Consider the following 19,352-nt stretch of genomic DNA (forward strand, 5'->3'; position numbering starts at 1 on the left):
GGACTCCTTGCTCTCGAGATATTCCTCCTGAATTTTCATCCACCACATGTGGGTGTGGGACCAGCTTATTCTATGTCTCTGTCCCTTCTCCCAGTCTAGATGGATGTGGGTTTTTTAATTCCATAGTTGATGGACTTCCATCAACTTGATTTTTGACAGTTCTGAGTGCTGGTGGTTCAGCTGTAATTTTGATGTGTTTGAGGAGGTGAGCCATGCTTACCTATGCTGACATCTTAACTGGTAGTTGACATTGTGTTTTCAAACTAACAAATACAGAATTTATTTTTAAAGGGCATATATCTATACCGATTAAAGTTTCAATGACTTTCAAACTTTTATTTAAGTGCAAATAAGTATACCTAAAGGAAGAGTCATTTTTCTAACAAATAAATCTCACTTTGGAATAAAACTAATTTATTATAGTTTTATTAATTTTTGCTATTGAGAAGCACTGATTGAATACTAATAATACTACATTGCGTACTGAGTGGGGAACCTGGGAGCTCAGAGACAAACTGGAGGACCCCCAACAGGCTAGCAGTGGAGACAGGAGAGCAGGCAGCCAGATATGATGCTATTGACAATGCTCAGCTGCCATGATATACAGGGCTCAAGATGGGGAGGGAGTATTTTGCAAAGGGAAGGGGTATAGGGAGGGAAGGCTTTACAGAGGAAGTGACTTAAAGAAAATCATCAGGGTTTTCATCCTTTTACAGTAAGCATTTTCATCACATTTAACTTTCAGTTCAAATTTTTTATTAGAGTGCTCTAATAAAAGTTTAATTGAGTTCAGTTTCTCAATATGTTTGAAATGGATTAGAACCATGAAATAAATTTCAACTATAGGTATAGTGGCTCTCTTGAACCTGAAATTTGATAACTTCTTCCCAAAAGTATGGGACAGAATAATTAAGATCAAGATTGTCACATATAATTTGAGATAGACCATTACCATAATTATGTCTTATAATGTGACCCTCAGTTTATTTTAAAAATGAAATTAAGCCAAAAAACAAATAAATAATTATCCTACAATATCTGAGTGAATATTGTCTTAGTGAGAATTAGATGGCAAAACAGTCTTTTAGGGAGAGTTTCATGTTGGTACTTAATTTTGGATCAATAATGCTTTATCCTTTTCATATTCAGTTTATTGCCACTGGTGTCCAAAGTGGTTTTATTTGTCAAACTATTATTAAAAACATGTTTCAAAATTATGCCTTACAATTTATAAGTTTTGGGACATGATGAACTCTGCTGATTGTTCCCTGGAAGCGTCTTCCACTGTAGACTCAGAGAAGAATAAATTTTAGGAAACCAGGCTGCACAATGATGAAAGGTAGGAGTAGATATAAAGACAGAGATAAGAGATATAAGTAGAGAGATGTAGGAGTGTAGAGCAAGAGACAGAGAGAGAGGAATATGGAGAGAGAGAGAGAATGAAAGAGAAGCACACATGCAGGAGTCTGAACAACCTCTTAATTGAAATATGAGTGAACTCTGTCCTACACAGATTTTTCATTATAAAATGAAAAATGTCAAGAACATTGGGCCTCACCCTGACCAGCATTGCTCAGTTGGTTGAGCGTCATCCTGCCAAGTGAAAAGTTGCTGGTTCAATTCTCAGTCAGGGCACAAGCCTGAGTTGCAGGTTTGGCCCCTCATTGGGACACATAGGAGAGGCAACCAATCAATGTTTTTCTCTCTCACATCAACGTTTCTCTCCTTTTTCTTCCCCCTTCCTTTCTCTCTAAAAATAAGTAAATATAATCTTTAAAAACAAACAAACAAAGAATGTTAGTCCTAATTTCTTGTAATTATAAGTGAAAATTGTCCCAGAGACTGTAATATTGACAATCCCTTCACTATCCAGAACCTCTTCCCATGACCTGCAAAGGCCCCATGTGGCCTGGCCCCGGGCAACCTCTGGGGTTTCATTCCATCCCATACTTACTCTTCGCCTCCCTGATCTCCTCCATCCCTCCCCCGAAAAGTCTTCATTACTCCAATGTCGCAGTTTCAGGAAGACCTTCTCAGGCCCCCTTCTCTAAAATACACCTTCCCACATCACCCTTATGCCCTTTATGCTGAGTTAATTTTCGTCATAGCAGCAATATTGTATTTAATTTCTTATATATCCTATTTTCTCTCTCTGCTTCACAAAAGAGTTAAGGACTGGGAATTTATCTGTGATATTTTTCATTATGTCTCTGTCACCTAGAAAAGTGCCTTATTGAATGAATGAGATTTATTTATTCAATGGTAGATCCTCATTGAATGAATCAGTGAACCCTCTGCCAGGGCCTCAGTGTCCTCTCTGGCTTCTTTCATGAGCCATTTATTTTTCATCTCTACGACCTTAATTCAGATCTGCCCCAGGGTGTTTGGTATCGACAAGAGTCCTCAGAACCAGTCTGTTGATAGAAAGCACTTTCTGACATTTAGATTTAGTGCACACTGGTCTGCAATCCACTGTGTGCTACGCCTTATGGATTTTATCTGTGAGTGAGAATTACTAAGGAATTACCTGAAATATTAAGAATTTTGCCCACAACTACTTTTCAGACTATGCTCAGGGTCACTGAGATCAGTCAGAGAAAATCTGAATAGACTGAGAGTCAAGAAACTTAAATTCTAACCTTGACTCTCCTTCTCTAAGAAGATGCATTATCTTTAAAAAAATTATTTATTTATTCTTAGAGAGAGGGGAAAGCAGGGAGAAAGAGAAAGAAAGAAATATCGACATGTGAGAGAAACATTAATCAGTTGCCTCTTCCAACCGGTCCAACCTGCAACCCAGGTATGTGCCATGATGAGGAATTGAACCAGCAACCTTTCACTTCACAGGACAACACCCACCCAGCTGAGCCATACCAATTAGGGTGAGATGCATTATCTTTTTTTTTTTAGTCCTTATTGTATTCTTTTTCCATTACCATTTAGTCCCCTATACCCCCTCCCCCGGGATTCACCACACCATTGTCCATGTCCGAGTCCTTCTTCCTTCTTGCTCAATCCTTTTGCCTTCTAACTCCCCCCTAACAGTGGTCATCCTGCTGTCCATCTATGAGTCTGTCCCCATTTTCCTTGTTAGTTCAGTTTGTCCTTTAGATTCCACATATGAGTGAAATCATATATTTGTCTCTGACTGGTTTATTTCACTTAGCATAATGTTCCCAGGTCCATCCATACTGTCCCAAAGGGTAAAATTTTCTTCTTTTTTACAGCTAGATAGTATTCCATCAAGTAAATGTCCCAGTGTTGTTTTATCCACTCATCTACTGATGGACACTTGGGCTATTTCCATATCTTGACAATTGTAAATAATGCTGCAGTGAATATAGGGGTGCATATATTCTTTCAAATTAGTGTTTTGGGTTCCTTCGGATATATTCCCAGAAGTGGGATTGCTGGGTCAAAAGGCACATCTACTTTTACTTTTTTGAGGTGTCTCCATACTGCTTTCCACAGTGACTGTACCAGTCTGCACTCCCACCAGCAGTGCAAAAGGCTTGCCCTTTCTCCATGTCCTTACCAGCACTTGTTGTTTGTTGATTTATTAATAATGGCCCTTCTGACAGGTGTGAGATGATATCTCATTTTAATTTGTATTTCTCTGATTATTAGTGAAATTGTCTATTGGCCATCTGTATGTCCTCTTTGGAGAAGTGTCTATTCGGGTCCTTTGCCCATTTTTTAATCAGGTTGTTTGGGGGGATTTTTTGGTGTTGAGTTTTGTAAGTTCTTTATAAATTTTAGATATTAACCCCTTATCAGATGTATCTGCAAATATGTTCTTTCATTCTATGGGTTGTCTTTTAATTTTGTTGATGATTTCCTTTGCTATGTAAAACCTTTTTTTTTTTTTATGATGACACTTAACCATCTGAGCCACATGGGTCAGGGCAGAGATGAATTAACTTAAAATTGTCACTCCACATAAATCTTTTAATCTTAGCTCTATGACCATGGGAAAATGATACCATCTTTGCGTTTCATTTACTCATCTGTTGCGTGATGATAATGATCATACCTACTCAAAGTGCTCTTGTGAGGACTGAGATAATTCATGCTATGCACTAAATTATTTTTCTATAATTTTTTGATATAATTTTTATTGCTGCTGATGAATCTACTCAGTTATATAGGTATTTTATCATGTTTCTCTACTAGGATATAGAAGTGATCATGTTTTTAAATTTATTTTTATTGTTCGCCTACAGTTGTTTTCATTTTCACTCTGTCCCACACCCCCTGTCCCACCCATTCCTGCCTCCCATCCTTGAACCTACCCCTTTTGGCTTTGCCCCTGTGTACTCTTTTTAATAATATATTTTATTGATTATGCTATTACAGTTGTCCCATTCCCCCCCCTTTATTACTCTCCATCCTGCACATCCCCTCCCACCATGATTCTCCCCCTCATTTCCTGTCCATGAGTCATACATGTAAGTTCTTTGGCTTCTATATTTTTGTACTATTCTTAACCTGCCCCTGTCTGGGTTTTTTTAGGCCATTTATGCTTCTTATTCCCAGTATTCCCCCGCCCCCTTCTCCTGTCCCTCTCCCTGCTGATAACCCTCCACAGGGTTACTTCTGTGATTCTGTTCCTGCTGTAGTTGTTTGCTTAGTTTGTTTTGTTTTTGTCTTTTTTAAGATCAGTTGTCAATAGTTGTGAGTTTGTTCTCATTATACTGTTCATAGTTTTAATCTTCTTTTTCTTAGATACCTCCTTTTCACATTTCATTTCATAAGAGCTTGGTGATGATAAACTCCTCTAACTTGACCTATTCTGGGAAGCACTTTATCTGCCCTTCCATTCTAAATGATAGCTTTGCTGGATAGAGTAATCTTGGATGTAGGTTCTTGCCTTTCATGACTTGGAATTCTTCTTTCCAGCTCCTTCTTTTCTACAAGGTTTCTTTGGAGAAATCAGCTGATAGGCTTATGGGTACTCCTTTGTAGGTAACTGTCTCCTTTTCTCTTGCTGCTTTTAAGATTATCTCCTTATCTTTAATCATTGGGTAATGTAATATAATGTGCCGTGGTGTGTGCTTCCTTGGGTCCAACTCCTTTGGGACTCTGTGAGCTTCCTGGACTTCCTGGAAGTCTATTTCCTTTGACAGATTGGGGAAGTTTTCCTTCATTATGTTTTCAAATAAGTTTTCAATTTCTTGCTCTTGCTCTTCTTCTTCTGGCACCCCTATAATTTGGATGCTGGAACATTTAAAGTTGTCTTAGCGGTTCCTAAGCCTCTCCTCCTTTTATTTTTTGAATTCTTGTTCGTTCATTCTTTTCTGGTTGAATGTTTTTCTTCCTTCTGGTCCAAACTGTTGATTTGAGTACCAGTTTCCTTCCCATCACTGTTGGTTCCCTGTGCATTTTTCTTTGTTTCACTTTTCATGGCCCTCATGTTTCCCTCTATTTTGTGACTGTACTCAACCAATTTGTGAGCATCCTGATTACCAGTGTTTTGAACTGTGCATCTTATAGGTTGGCTATCTCTTTGTTGCTTAGTTGTATTTTTTCTGGAGCTTCGATGTACTCTTTTATTTGGGCCATTTTTTTTGTCCCAGCTCATCTGTTACATAGAAAGAAGCAGAGCCTTAGGTATTCACCAGGTCAGGGCAACCCACATCTCTGCATTGTGGCACCGAATGTGGGGGAAGGGTCCAAGAGGGAACAATGCTGCTTACTCAGCTCTTAGCTGGCTTTCAGTCACTTTCTCCACTACCCACAAGCAAAGTGGGCCCTTCTGGTGTTGATTCCCAGGTGGGTGGTTTTGTGTACATTTCTGTGGGTCTCTCCAACAAATTCTCCCTGCTACCTTAGCCCCCACGGGTTTTTCTAGTCAAAGGGGTTTTGTTGTTGTTGTTTTAAGATTTTATTTATTTATTTTCAATTATTTTATTGTTGTTCAATTACAGTTGTCTGCATTTCCCCCCACCACTCCCCACCACCCCAGCCAAACCCACCTCCCTCCCTTGCTTCTACCCTCCCCCTTGGTTTTGTATACCTGTCCTTTATAGTAGTTCCTAAAAACTGTTCCCCCCATTGTCCCCTCCCACCTCTCCTCTGGCTATTGTTAGATTGTTCTTAATTTCAATGCCTCTGGTTATATTTTGCTTGCTTTTTTATTTTTTTGATTAAGCTCCAGTTAAAAATGAGATCATATGATATTTGTCCCTCACCACCTGGCTTATTTCACTTAGCATAATGCTCTTCAGTTCCATCCATGCTGTTGCAAAGGGTAGGGACTCCTTCGTTCTCTCTACTCCGTAGTATTCCATTGTGTAAATGTACCATAGATTTTTTTCAATTTTAAAGCAGTTCCTATTTATTAACTGACCAGATTGCAAAAGTGACCATGGTAGATACCTAAGTTCATTCTTCTGATAAGCCTGTTGATTGGTCCACCTTTCACAAAATGGGTGGTCTTTTTCTTTATTCTACCTCCTGGAGAAGGTAATTTGAAGGGCCACAGGAAGTTGTTTGCTTCTTTCAAGCATTCTCCAACAGTGTAGATCTCATAAATCAGATCTTCCATGCAGATTATGTGATATTTACCAAGAGATTAAGCAATCACTGCATTATTATCTATCAGGGCAATTCATTTTTTGTTGATTTCCCTATACCCATGATTGTATATCAATTAATTTACTGACTTCAGGTTAGGGTACCCCCAAGCAATATATGGTTCCACAATCCTCAGCATGTCAATTGAAGCCTTGTTGAGCTTAACAAAGGTGCCATTGAGAATCTGGCAAAGGCGAAGAAGCTGCAGCACCTTTCGAACCTTTGGGCTCACATCATTGATGCCTCTGATCCTGATGACAAATGCCAATTTGGGTTCTGCAGGTACATAGAAGTTGCCAGCTTTTCTTGCCATTCTGGTCATTCAAATCTCAGTTATGTACATCTGCCTCTATTCCTTCACTTAGAAGGTTAGCTTTTTTATAGATAAGCTTCCACTTTGCCTTTCAAAGAATCTTTTGGGCAAACTTCTTTCTTTGGCACTTGATTTTCAGCTGTAAAATTCCCTCGCTTTTTCTTAAGGATTTCTGGCACAGTAGGAACCTTCTTCTTCTCTTCTGCACCGTCCATGGTTCCAGCCAGAAAAAAAGAGCAATGTACCATAGATTTTTGATCCACTCATTTATAGATGGTCACTTAGGTTGCTTCCAGCACTTGGCTATTGTAAATTGTGCTGCTGTGAACATTGGGGTGCATAGGTTTTTTTGGATTGGTGTTTCAGGGCTCCTAGGATATAATCTCAGCAGTGGAATTGCTGGGTCAGAAGTCAGATTTATTTTTAGTTTTCTGAGGAAATTTCATACTGTTTTCCATAGTGGCTGCACCAGTCTGCATTCCTACCAACAGTGCAGTAGGGTTCCCTTTTCTCCACATCCTCTCTATCACTTGTTTGTTGATTTGTTTATGATGGCCATTCTCACCAGTCTGAAGTAGTATCTCATTGGGGTTTTAATTTGCATCTCTCTGATGGCTAGTAATGCCAAGCATCTTTTCATATGTCTCTGTGCCCTCTGTATGTCCTCCTTGGAGAATTGTCTGTTCAGGTCTTTTGCCCAATTTTTAATTGGGTTGTTTGTCTTCCTAGAATGGAGTCATGTGAGTTCTTTATATATTTTGGAGATCAAACCCTTGTCTGAGGTATCATTGGCAAACATGTTTTTCCATATAGTTGGTTCTGTTTTCATTTTAATGCTGTTTTCTTTAGCCATGCAGATGCTTTTTAATTTGGTGAGGTCCATTTGTTTATTCTTTCCTTTATGTCCCTTGCTTTAGGGTACATATCAGTGAAGATATTGCTGTGTGGAATATCTGAGATTTTCCTGCCAATGTCTTCCTCTAGGACTTCTATGGTGTCACAACTTATATTTAAATCTTTTAACCACCTTGAATTTATTTTTGTGTATGGTGTAAGTTGGTGGTCAGGTTTCCTTTCTTTGTATGTAGCTGTCCAGATTGCCCCAATACCATTTGTTGAAGAGACTATTTTTACTCCATTTTATGCTTCTGCCCCTTTTGTTGAATATTAATTGACTATAGAGACTTGGATTTAATTCTGGGCTCTCTGTTCTGTTCCATTGGTTGTGTGCCTGTTCTTATGCCAATACCAGGCTGTTTTCATTACCATGGCCTTGTAATACAATTTGATATCAGGTATTGTGATCCCTCCTGCTTTGTTCTTCTTTCTCAAAATTGCTGCAGCTATTCAGGGTCATTTATGGTTCCATATACATTTTTGAAGTGTTTGTTCTATATCTGTGAAATATGTCATCGGTATTTTATTAGGGATTGCACTGAATCTATAAACTGCTTTGGGTAGTATGGACATTTAGATGATGTTAATTCTTCTAATCCATGAACATGGTACATGCTTCCATTTGTTTGTGTCTTCCTTAATTTCTTTCTTCAGAGTTATGTAGTTTTCTGAGTACAGATCTTTTACCTCCTTAGTTAGGTTTATTCCTAGGTATTTTATTTTTCTTGTTCTGTATAAAATGGGATTTGTTTTCTCATTTCTGTTTCTGAGGTTTCATTGTTGGTGTACAAAAATGCCTTTGATTCAGTCAAAGGTTTTGAGGCTTTATTTCCCTGCACTGGAACCCTGGATTGCATGGTCTGTCTCGCCCCCAAGTTGTTCCTCCTGGTTTATCCACACTCAAATGTAGGACTGCTAGCTCTGTCAGCCACTGCTTTGCCTTGTCTGCCAGGTGCTGCCTCATGATTCATCAGCCACAGCACGACTCATTTTGCCAGCCACCTCCTTGCCCTGATTCCTCTCCACCCTGGCTGCCCATCTCTGCCCCTTCTACCCGTCTGGATGAATGTTTCTTCTATAACTCCTTGGTTGTCAGATTTCTATACAGTTCAATTCTCTGGCAGTTCTGGTTGTTTTTTGGTTTTTAAATTTGTTGCTGTCCTTTTTTTGGTTGTGTGAGAAGGCACAGTGTGTTTATCTATGCCTCTATCTTGGCTGGTAGGGGAGTGAATCATGTTTTAATGTCTCATTTTAGAATATACTCACAATAACACACCCATTCACTAAGAGTACCGAAAGGCAAAGCCATGAAAATGTTATTGGAATCAGAAGTAGGTTTTCTTGTTTTGGGAGGTTTTGTTTATTTTGTTCTTTTAATTTTTTTGATCTAGCTGTATTTTCTAATATTTCTACAGAAAAATTAAAGGTTATGTGTAAATGAAAAACAACCCACTGAATGGGAGAACATATTTGCCAAAGGCACAGCTATTAAAGAGTTAATATCCAAAATTTATAAAGAATTTATAAAACTCAACACCAAAAAAAAAATCCAATTAAAAATGGGCAAAGGATCTGAATAGACACTTCTCTAAAGAGGACATACAGATGGTCAATAGACATATGAAAAATGCTCAATGTCACTAATCATCAGAGAAATGCATATTAAAACCAGAATGAGATATCACGTCACACCTGTCAGAATGGCAACCATCAATATAAAGCAACAAAGAAGTACTGGTCAGGATGTGGAGAAAGGGGAACCTTTTTGAACTATTGGTGGGAGTGTAGACTGGTGTAGCCACTATGGGAAGCATTATGGAGTTTCCTCAGAAAAACTAAAAATGAAATGTCTTGTGAACCAGTAATTCTACTTCTGGGAATATATCCAAAGAAACCCAAAACACTAATTTGAAAGAATACGTGCACCCCTATGTTTATTGTAGCATTATTTATCATCACCAAGGTATGGAAATAGCCCAAGTGCCCATTAGCAGATGAATGAATAAAAAAGCTGTGGTATGTTTACATACCACAGTAGTATGGAATACTACTTAGCCATAAAAAGGAAGGAAATTTTACCTTTTGAGACAGCATTGATGGAAATAAGAGTATTATGCTAACTAAAATAAGTCAGAGAAAGATAGGTACCATATGATTTCACTTATATGTGGAGTTTAATGAACAAAATAAATTAACAAACAAAATAGAAACATTCATAGTTACAGAAAAGAGACTGACAGCTTTCAGAGGGGAAGAGGGTCATGGAGCTGGGTGAAAAAGATGAAGGTGGGAAGCAAAGAAAAGAAAAACTCATTGACATAGACAACAGTATGGTGATTACCAGAGGGAAAGAGGGGTGGAGAAAGATAGAAGAGGGTAATAGGGAGATAAATGGTGATGAAAGGAGACTTGGGGTGGTGAATACACAATACAATATACAGATAATGTATTATAGAATTGCACACCTGAATCCTGTGTAATGTAATTAACCAATGTGACCCCAATAAATTCAATAAAATCTTTTTAAAAGTTATATCTAAACAAATTAAAGTCACTTATTGATTTTATACCTCCAAGTGGCAAAATAAAATTGTTTCACTTAATTAATGAACAATAGAAAAATGCCCTTCTTTTTCAACTCTATTTTTATAATAAATTTCATAGCTGAATTAAAAACAAACATTCTCTCCTGGCATATAGCAATACACAAAGTTGGTTCTGAGATCTAACTGATCTGCCTCTGGACTTTTAACTTTATTTTTATAGTTAATATTTGTATTATTTTATATATATGGCTCTAAGACTGTGTACTATTAATCAGCTGCTTCAGAGTGGGGTTTTTCTTATACAGTTGATATAAGACTGTATACCTAAATGGGTAAATAAAACCAAAACTATAAATTTCCAGAATAGACTGTTCAAGAAACACTTCCAAATTGGAGTTGTTTGCTATGCATCTTACTGTCCACTTCCTTAACCATAACAGACCTCCACGTACTCCCTAAGTGAGAAAAATTTGCTGAAACCTCCAAGATATTTGAAAATTTAAAGATAAAGTAGCAGCCTCAATCATTAAAGAAAACATGTATAAAGTTTATATTTTATTTAAAATAAAATTATAAATAAACAAAATTTTTGTAAATATATGTATGCATGTTTACATGCCATAATAGACCCAAGTTATAAGTAATATATACTCAGTGTAAAAATTCTAAAATAAACAGACAAACATAAAGATGAAAATGATATGTATATGTGCATGTCCATATCTGAGTGCATGAGATATATAACTGAAGTAAAAGACACATTTTGCTTGAATGACACTGATGAAGGCTTTATCCCCTACATGACTTCGCAAGGGACGTACAGATGTTATATCCATCATGAAGCTGTAGACTGCAAGCTCTTGTTCTCTTTTCCACCCATTCTCCAGGATGCCTGCCAGGTGGGATTCTGTGCATCTCTCTGTGGAAGTTTGATGTGGACATTCTATTTTAATACCTTAATACTTCTTTCAGGTACTTTCCAGTTGTTTTTATTTCGAACTCTCCATTTTTTCTTTCAAATTCTTGACCTGTCAACAAAACCTTCTGTTTTCCATTTGCTGAATTTATCATTTCAACATCTGTAAACAGTGTACTAAAAGTACACAAACATAAGATTGTTAGTGAACATCCTAAATCTTAAAAATGGACAAGATGAACTGAGTTGAAATTTTTCATTATTACTGAAAAGGAGTTTGTTTGATTACTTGCTTTTTAGGGGGGAGGAGATAAGTTATTGAATGAACTTAGAAACTAGCCTTTGGGTAAACTTCTAGTTTATCTTATTTGCTTACAAATCTGTGGGCTAAAGAGAGTTCAGAGAGACCAGTTTGTCTTGGCTTTATCCCCCAAGGCTTGGGAGTAGAGATGTTGAGATTTTTCCTTCTATGTCATTTCTTGACCTTGCTGCCACTGGAGACTGGGAATTCAGATCCATCCCAGGGCTTTAATTCTCAGTCCTTGAATATTGAGCACTTCATTTTTTTTAATTGTTATTCAAGTACAGTCTTCTGCTTTTTACTCCCATCCCAGCCCACCCCCAGCCCTCCTGTTTCCACCCCCACCTTGTTTTTGCCCATGCGTCCTTTATACTTGTTCCTGCAGACCCTTCCCCCTTCCCCCTGAAGTTTCATCAAGCACTTCTTAGCACTGTGAAAGAAGATGGTGCCGGTTCAGAGGAGCTATGTATCAAGGAGTGACACCTGCTTTTGAAACAACAAAAAAAGATTAAGACAAAATGGGCAATAAAAACCAGGAGGGTAAAGGACATAATAAAAGAAAGATTAGTTAGTTCACCAAATATCTGTTTGTATAGATCAAGCTTCTTAAATAAAATGCACAAAAGTCACTGCTCCAAGAATTATCTGTACATGATATCAAAGCCAATTTAAGGACTCTCAGAAATGTTACCACGTTACATGGACACCCACCCCCTGATATTTAGGTAAAGATGTGGGAACTGCTGAGAAAATTCAAAACTCTTTTTATGTTAAAGAATCCCAGTGCAGGACATCCTAGTGCTGATAAAGTTAATGTCCCCAAATGGAACAAGGACAGTTTGTGTCATTCACTGGGCTATGAGATGGTGATTATTATTGTATTCAGCTAAACATTGGGGAAATTTCCTCTGGTTTTTACTTTTACACCTATCAAAAAATGGTAGTTTGACAGATCCGTCTTTTTGGCACAATGTAATGAACAATTATCCCCAAATAATATGTAAATCCAAGTTCACAGTATACATTCAACACCTAACAAAGTCTTACCAAAATAAAATGCAAGATGCCTCACGCAGGCACCCGCTTCCTCCTCAGGCTGCCCTCCTGCATAGGAGCCCTTCCCACTGGCATTCCCGGGCTCTCTTGGAGAAGCGCTGTTTCCCTGCCCACCTTTACATCTGGACAGGAAGGACAGTCATCCCCAAGACAACCCTGCCCTGCCACTGGCCTACAACCTGCCCTGGTGCGAGCTGCCTACCTCTGAGGAGCGAAGCTCCATGAGGCCTCTGGACAGGATATTTTACACTCTGTATCTCAGAGTAGTCTTCATTCTCACAGCCCAATTTTGCTAGTGGCTTTCTCTGTGTTTATTATTAACTGAGCATACCGATGACGACTTTTGCCACAACCTCAAAAATTTGTTGTCATTAATGTCAAGGTAGCTTTTGCCTGACATGTAAATTCTTCAACTTACTAGAAAAATCAGATTTCTCCTTGTTCATAAGCCCACCTCCTACTATTAGTGCTTTTCACCTCCTTTCCTCGACAATGTGCTTTCCAGATCAGTCGACTAGCTGGTGCTGGGCAGTACACAGTGAGGAATATTGGCTTTTCTAGTTAATCTGAACCCCCTGATTGAAATTTGCACACTTCCCTTTCTTCCTACATCTCCCTCTTTCTTGTTCTCTTTACATATAACCTGGGAGGAAGAGAGCAACCACCAAGAAATGAAAATTGCTCCTTGTTGGACAAATGCAAATTAAAATGAGATGTGATTTTCTTCCAGTCTTACTGATAAGAATGAAAAGGATGATGATAGCTTGTGCAGGTGAGCTCTTATACTGCAGACAGAGTAGACAGGGCCAGTCAGGGTTAGTGGGCAGGGAAGCATGGTCCTGAAATCTGAGCAAATCCCATGTATAATATTTAGCATATACCTCTTGCTGGTCAGTTTTGAAAACCATACAAACTTCTTAAATGGCTTTGGTTTTTGGCTCAGTAATTTAGCTCCTACAAATTTATCCATAAGAACACAAAGATGTACATATGAATATATTTATCATACCACTTACAATACAGAATTGGATTATAATACATTCATTCAGTGGAATATGATGCAGCAAATGTCAATGTCAGTGAAAACCTATATATATGATATTGACCTGGGAACATTTCCAAACTATATATTTTGTTACTTTTACAACAAAAAAGCATTTATATGTATGCATATATGCACATGTATGTATATATGCTTACAAACAAGCCTGAAAGAATAAACATAAAAATTTTACAGTATTTTCTTGGGTTTCCAGAATTGGAGTAACTTTTTTATTATATATTTTCTAAACTTTTTGCATGTATAATGCAGAATTTTATTATCAGACAAAATTAAAATATTTTAAAATCTATTAAAGATACAATAAGTTAGCTCATATTTGATTATATACTGAGTTATAATCAAATCACTCAGCAAACATGTAGTAATAACTATAGTAAAAATAAACACCATTTATTAAACATTTACCAATAGGCATTGTATTACATTTATATATATAAATTTATTACATTTAGTAAAGTAAATGTAATAGTACTAGACTAGTAATAGTAGACTAGTACTAGACTGTAATAGTAAAGTAAATGTAATAGTACTATTACATTTAGTCTAGTAAAACATTCCACAGTAACTTCATGAGGCAAATAAGATTCAGCTAGCAAGATGAGATGCAGAGTCAGAATTTGAATTCTGTTTTGTCTGTCTTCAGAGCTACTGTTTTCTGGCCCCTGAGATCTTGTGAGCCATCTTTGTGAGCCACAAAGATGTGAGATTTACAGTGACGACTTAACCTGAATCCTGCTTCTAAGGAGTTTGCAGGGCAAATGGAAGCAATGTTCTACACTGGCTTGATTTTTCTGTCTTGTTCATTATCCGAAACTAAGGTCTATATGGAAATCTGGATTTCCTGCACCACCACATCGTCATAGTTCATTCACTCTGACAATGCCACATAGAAAGGGTCTTTGGAATGTCTGGTAAGAGACAAGGAAAGGACTTGTGGGGAATTATACTCCACTTTCCATCCTAAGGAACTGGCTTTTGAATAAGACAGAGAATAGGGCCATAAAGTAAACATCCACTCACTGCCGCTGGCTCGTTTTTGGTGTGTTCGAAATACATTAACCAGTGCTTGTTTTCAAGAGACAGTTTATGTAGAAGTAACTACAGCTGATAAAACTCAAGAGTTCATGCCAATAATGAAATTCCTCACAGTTCAAGTAATCATGGGGCCGCTAACCTATGAGGTAGTTACTAAGAAATACAGGGATGGATCCTAATTATTCTTATTAGCCACCATTTGGATCAAATAACTAACTTGTCCAAAGTTCATTCCTTCATCCTTCATTGTTAACAGCCAAAGAAGAAGAGCAGAAACGTATGGGGTTTTTTGTTTGTTTCTGTCAGTGATGCTGGTTTCACAGAAACATGTTGTTATATGGCTCCCATTGAATATGTCGCAGAACTGTAAGCTCAGATGGCTGGGGATCACCTCATGCCGACCTCATAATCACAGGACAGTACTTACTCTTTGGGGACTCTTAGGTGACTCTGTCCTGCCCAAGGCTTCCCCAGGTACCTGGCCAGATGCTGAGCAGAACCTTCCTCTTGGCAGAGTTGGGTTTTGAACCTCTTAAGTATGTCTTCCACACAGAGTTAGAAAGTTTGCACAGTGTTTGTTTCTGAAAGATTGCTATTTGATATTTAGATTCTAGCATTCTCAGTATTCTTTTATTTCAAAAATCACTTTATGGCTTAAACTCACTTTTGTAAATATTCCTTGCAAATAATATATAGGTTTATAATAACTTACTATGTAGGTGTAGGTTTACCTATGGATCCTCCCCTATGATTTCTTCTGATCCTGACTTAGGCCCCTTTTCTTTCATGATTCTGGTTCTGCCTTGTCTCCTGATTCCAGTGAGCTGCCTCTCTGCACCCACACTTGCCACACTTTCTGGTTTGAATGCCTTTATAGAGTGCTATAAAGGCAACTTATCTTCTCAGTCCCTAAGTGCCCCCATCAAGCTTTTTTAAAATATATTTTCTTGATTGTGCTATTACACTTGTCCCATTTCCTCCCCCCTTCATTCCCCTCTACCCTGCACACCCTCTCCCATCCACATTGCCCACCTTTAGTTCACATCCATGTGTCATAAGTTCTTTGGCTTCTACATTTCCCATACTATTCTTGCCCTCCCCCTGTCTATTTTCTATCTACCATCTATGCTACTTATTCTGTACCTTTCCCCCCCCCTCCTCCTACCACTCCCCTGTTGCTAACCCTCCATGTGGTCTCCATTTCTGTGGTTCTGTTCCTGTTCTAGTTGTTTGCTTAGTTTGTTTTTGTGTTTATTTTAGGTGTGGTTGTTAATAATTGTGAGTTTGCTGTCATTTTACTATACATGTTTTTTATCTTCTTTTTCTTAGATAAGTCTCTTTAACATTTCATAAAATAAGGGCTTGGTGATGATGAATCCCTTGAACTTGACCTTATCTGGGAAGCACATTTATCTGCCCTAAATGAAAGCTTTGCTGGATAGAGCCATCTTGGATGTAGGTCCTTGCCTTTCATGACTTGGAATATTTCTTTCAAGCTTCTTCTTTCCTGTAAAGTCTCTTTTTGAGAAATCAGTTGACAGTCTGATGGGAACTCCTTTGTAGGTGACTGTCTCTATCTCTTGCTGCTTTTAGGATTCTCTCCTTCACTTTAATCTTGGCTAATGTAATGATGATGTGCCTTGGTGTGTTCCTTCTTGGGTCCAACTTCTTTGGGACTCTCTGAGCTTCCTGGATTTCCTGGAAGTCTATTTCCTTTGTCAGATTGGGAAAGTTCTCTTTATTATTTATTCCGATAACTTTTCCATTTGTTTCTGTTCCTCTTCCCTTTCTGGTACCCCTATAATTCGGATATTGGAACATTTATAGATGTCCTGGAGGTTCCTGAGCCTCTCCTCATTTTTTTGAATTCTTGTTTCTTCATTCTTTTCTGTTTGGATGTTTCTTTCTTCCTTCTGGTCCACTCCATTGAGTTGAGTCCCAGGTTCCTTCCCATCACTATTGGTTCCCTGTGCATTTTCCTTTATTTCAATTAGCATAGCCTTCATTTTTTCATCTAATTTGCAACCAAATTCAACCAATTCTGTGAGCATCCTGATCACCAGTGCTTTGAACTATGCATCTGATAGGTTGGCTATGTCTTCGTTGCTTAGTTGTATTTGCTGTGGAGCTTTGATACGTTCTTCCATTTGGGCCTTTTTTTTTTTTTTTTTTGGTCTTGTGGCACCTGTTATGTAGTGAGGGGTGGAGCCTAAGGTGTTCACCAGGATGGGTCAACCCAGTCACTGGGTTGTGATGCTGTATGTGGGGCAGGGGTCAGAGAAGGAACAATGGCTCTTGCTCCACTCTCTGTCAGATTTCAGTCTCTTCTGCAGCTTCCCCCAAGCAAACTGGGCCCTTCTGGTGCTGATTCCTGTGTGGGTGGGCTTGTGTATGTTCTAGAACCCTGTGGGTCTCTCCAACAAACTCTCCTGTGAGGCTTGGAGTTTCTCCCAGTGCCTCAACCCTCACAGGTGTTTTTAATCAGTGTTTTGAAGCTTTATTTCCTGGCCCTTGGACCCTGGGTTGTGCGGTCTGTCTCACTCCCCAATTTTGCCTAGTTTATCTGCTTGTGAATGTGTGACCAGCTTGTCAGCCAGCTGCCTTGCGTATAGTACCATGCTTCATAATCGCCGCCTCGCTGGGTCTGCCCATTGCCACCCCACACCCAGGGTCTGCCAGCTTCTGCCTGTGCACCCAGGATCTGCCTGCTGCCTTCTTGCACAGCCAAGGTGCTTTGCATGCCCAGTGCCACCGCTTTTTGTACTGAGACCCCTCTCTGCCTGGCTGCCTGACTCTTGCACCACCTACCAGTCTGGATGAATGTGTCTGTTGTATCTCCTTGGTTGTCCAATTTTCATACAGTTCAATTTTCTGTGAGTTCTGGTTGTTATTTTGTTTCTAAATTGTTGTCCTCATTTTGGTTGTGCAAGGAGGCACATTGTGTCTACCTGTGCCTCCATCTTGGCCGGAAGTTCCCCCATCAAGCTTTTAATATGCGTAAACTTCCTACTGCAGTTACAGAACCTCAAGAATGTATGCAGTAGTATTTTCCTTGCTTCAGCTATTTCTATTCCTGTTTGCTACTGCTCAGATCTGTTCAAAGGCAGGAAATTTTAGAGGGTCTGACTTGAATCAGAAAATGCACAGGCAGTAACTTCCTCAAAATGCCCCTAATAAGGCTGTCTCCCTCAGTTACATAAAGCCTATATCCTCGGCCCACAGCAGGAACATTAACCAAAATGAGGTGCTTGCCACTAGGATGACAGGGTGGGGATTATAAAGATAAATTAGTGATATTTTGGCTTTAGTGAGTTTCAATCTTGTAAGGGAGACAAGTGCATGAATATCTATACCATAAGGTTAATTCACACCACCTGAAGAGAAGAGGCCCGTGTAATCAGACAATGTTTTTAAAAAATTGACAGATTATTTGCTAACCTTCTGAATTCACATCTTTTGGATCCTAGGCATACTTACCCCAGCTTCTAATAATGGCTGGCTATAAAGCAATAACCTAAGCATTGTGAATTAAATATCCCAGAGGCCATTAATGGCTAATGTTCTCTCTCTTATTTTATAAAAATCAGATCTCTGAAATCATTCACGAGATATAATTCACTACAGATGAAGTTTCTCCACATCAGTACAAAGTGTTTTTAGTCCTAACACTACATTTTGAAGATATTAAAACTAAAACTAAAAGCATGGTCTACAGCTTGTATTAATTATCCTGAAGTAGTTTATGGAAGCATTTGAGTTCTTAAGACATAGTTATCTTATATGATTAAAAAAGCCTGTGTCCATATTATGGCTGTTTCTGTACTTTAATGATTATTTTATTATCCTAAAGTTTAAATGCTTTGGGTTCTAATGGGCAAAATGGATGAATATCTAAAGCAGACTAACAGGGATGAGGTATGAATGGCAATTCCATGTATGGGGACATGGTTGACACTTTGGATTCTTTTGACCTCCACAGTGCTTCCATCAGAAGTCCAAGTACTCAATTCTCAATTAGAGGTTTGAGTGTGAAAGTGTAAATACACTCTTATTCTTCCAGTTATGTAATGCTTTCTCAATGTTAATGCTTTTGGCTTTGGCGGGGAGGGGTGTGGGGGTGTAGCTCCAGGGAATTATTTTAAAAGAAGGAATGTGATCCTTCATCACAACCAGGAATATTGGTATTTCTTGCTTTCCCCAATAACCCTTTCATAGGAAAAGTTTGCATGTACCTGGAGCTAGACATTTTTAAAGACTTCCTGAAACAAATGTTTGTTCTAATTACAATTTTAAATGGTTAATGCCACATAAAAAAAAAAAAACTCCCAGTGTGCAAATGTGCACTTATGGAAATAATAAATCACAGCAACATCTAACACTAGGTTCCTGATAGCTTGCTCAGAGGATGGATAAACGCAGCAATAGCCACTAACCACTGTAATCAGGACCATAAAATAAGTAATTAGATCATATCAACAAATCAAACCCGTCTGGAAGCAATGGAGCAACAGCTTTGCCTTTTAACTGGGTTTTATTTCAAGGCCCTAATAACAAATGAGGTGCATCTTTCTCCCAGAGATCTATTGTCAAGGAAAGTAACTGGAATGGTTATAAGTAAGTTTTAGAGTTTTATCTATTTTTAACATGTA

General features: G+C 38.4%; 1 protein-coding gene and 1 pseudogene across 1 annotated transcript in view; one reads left to right on the plus strand and one right to left on the minus strand.

Annotated features, from left to right (window-relative positions):
* KIF6 (kinesin family member 6) overlaps nucleotides 1-19,352 on the plus strand; it is a 425,073-nt gene that overhangs the window by 188,898 nt on the left and 216,823 nt on the right. The window lies entirely within an intron of this gene.
* Nucleotides 6,341-7,113, minus strand: LOC119050019 (60S ribosomal protein L7-like; annotated as a pseudogene).

The sequence above is a fragment of the Artibeus jamaicensis genome, unplaced genomic scaffold (genome assembly GCF_021234435.1).
Source record: "Artibeus jamaicensis isolate MK-2021 breed Jamaican fruit bat unplaced genomic scaffold, CSHL_Jam_final contig_1803, whole genome shotgun sequence".
NCBI classification, from domain to species: Eukaryota; Metazoa; Chordata; class Mammalia; order Chiroptera; family Phyllostomidae; genus Artibeus; species Artibeus jamaicensis.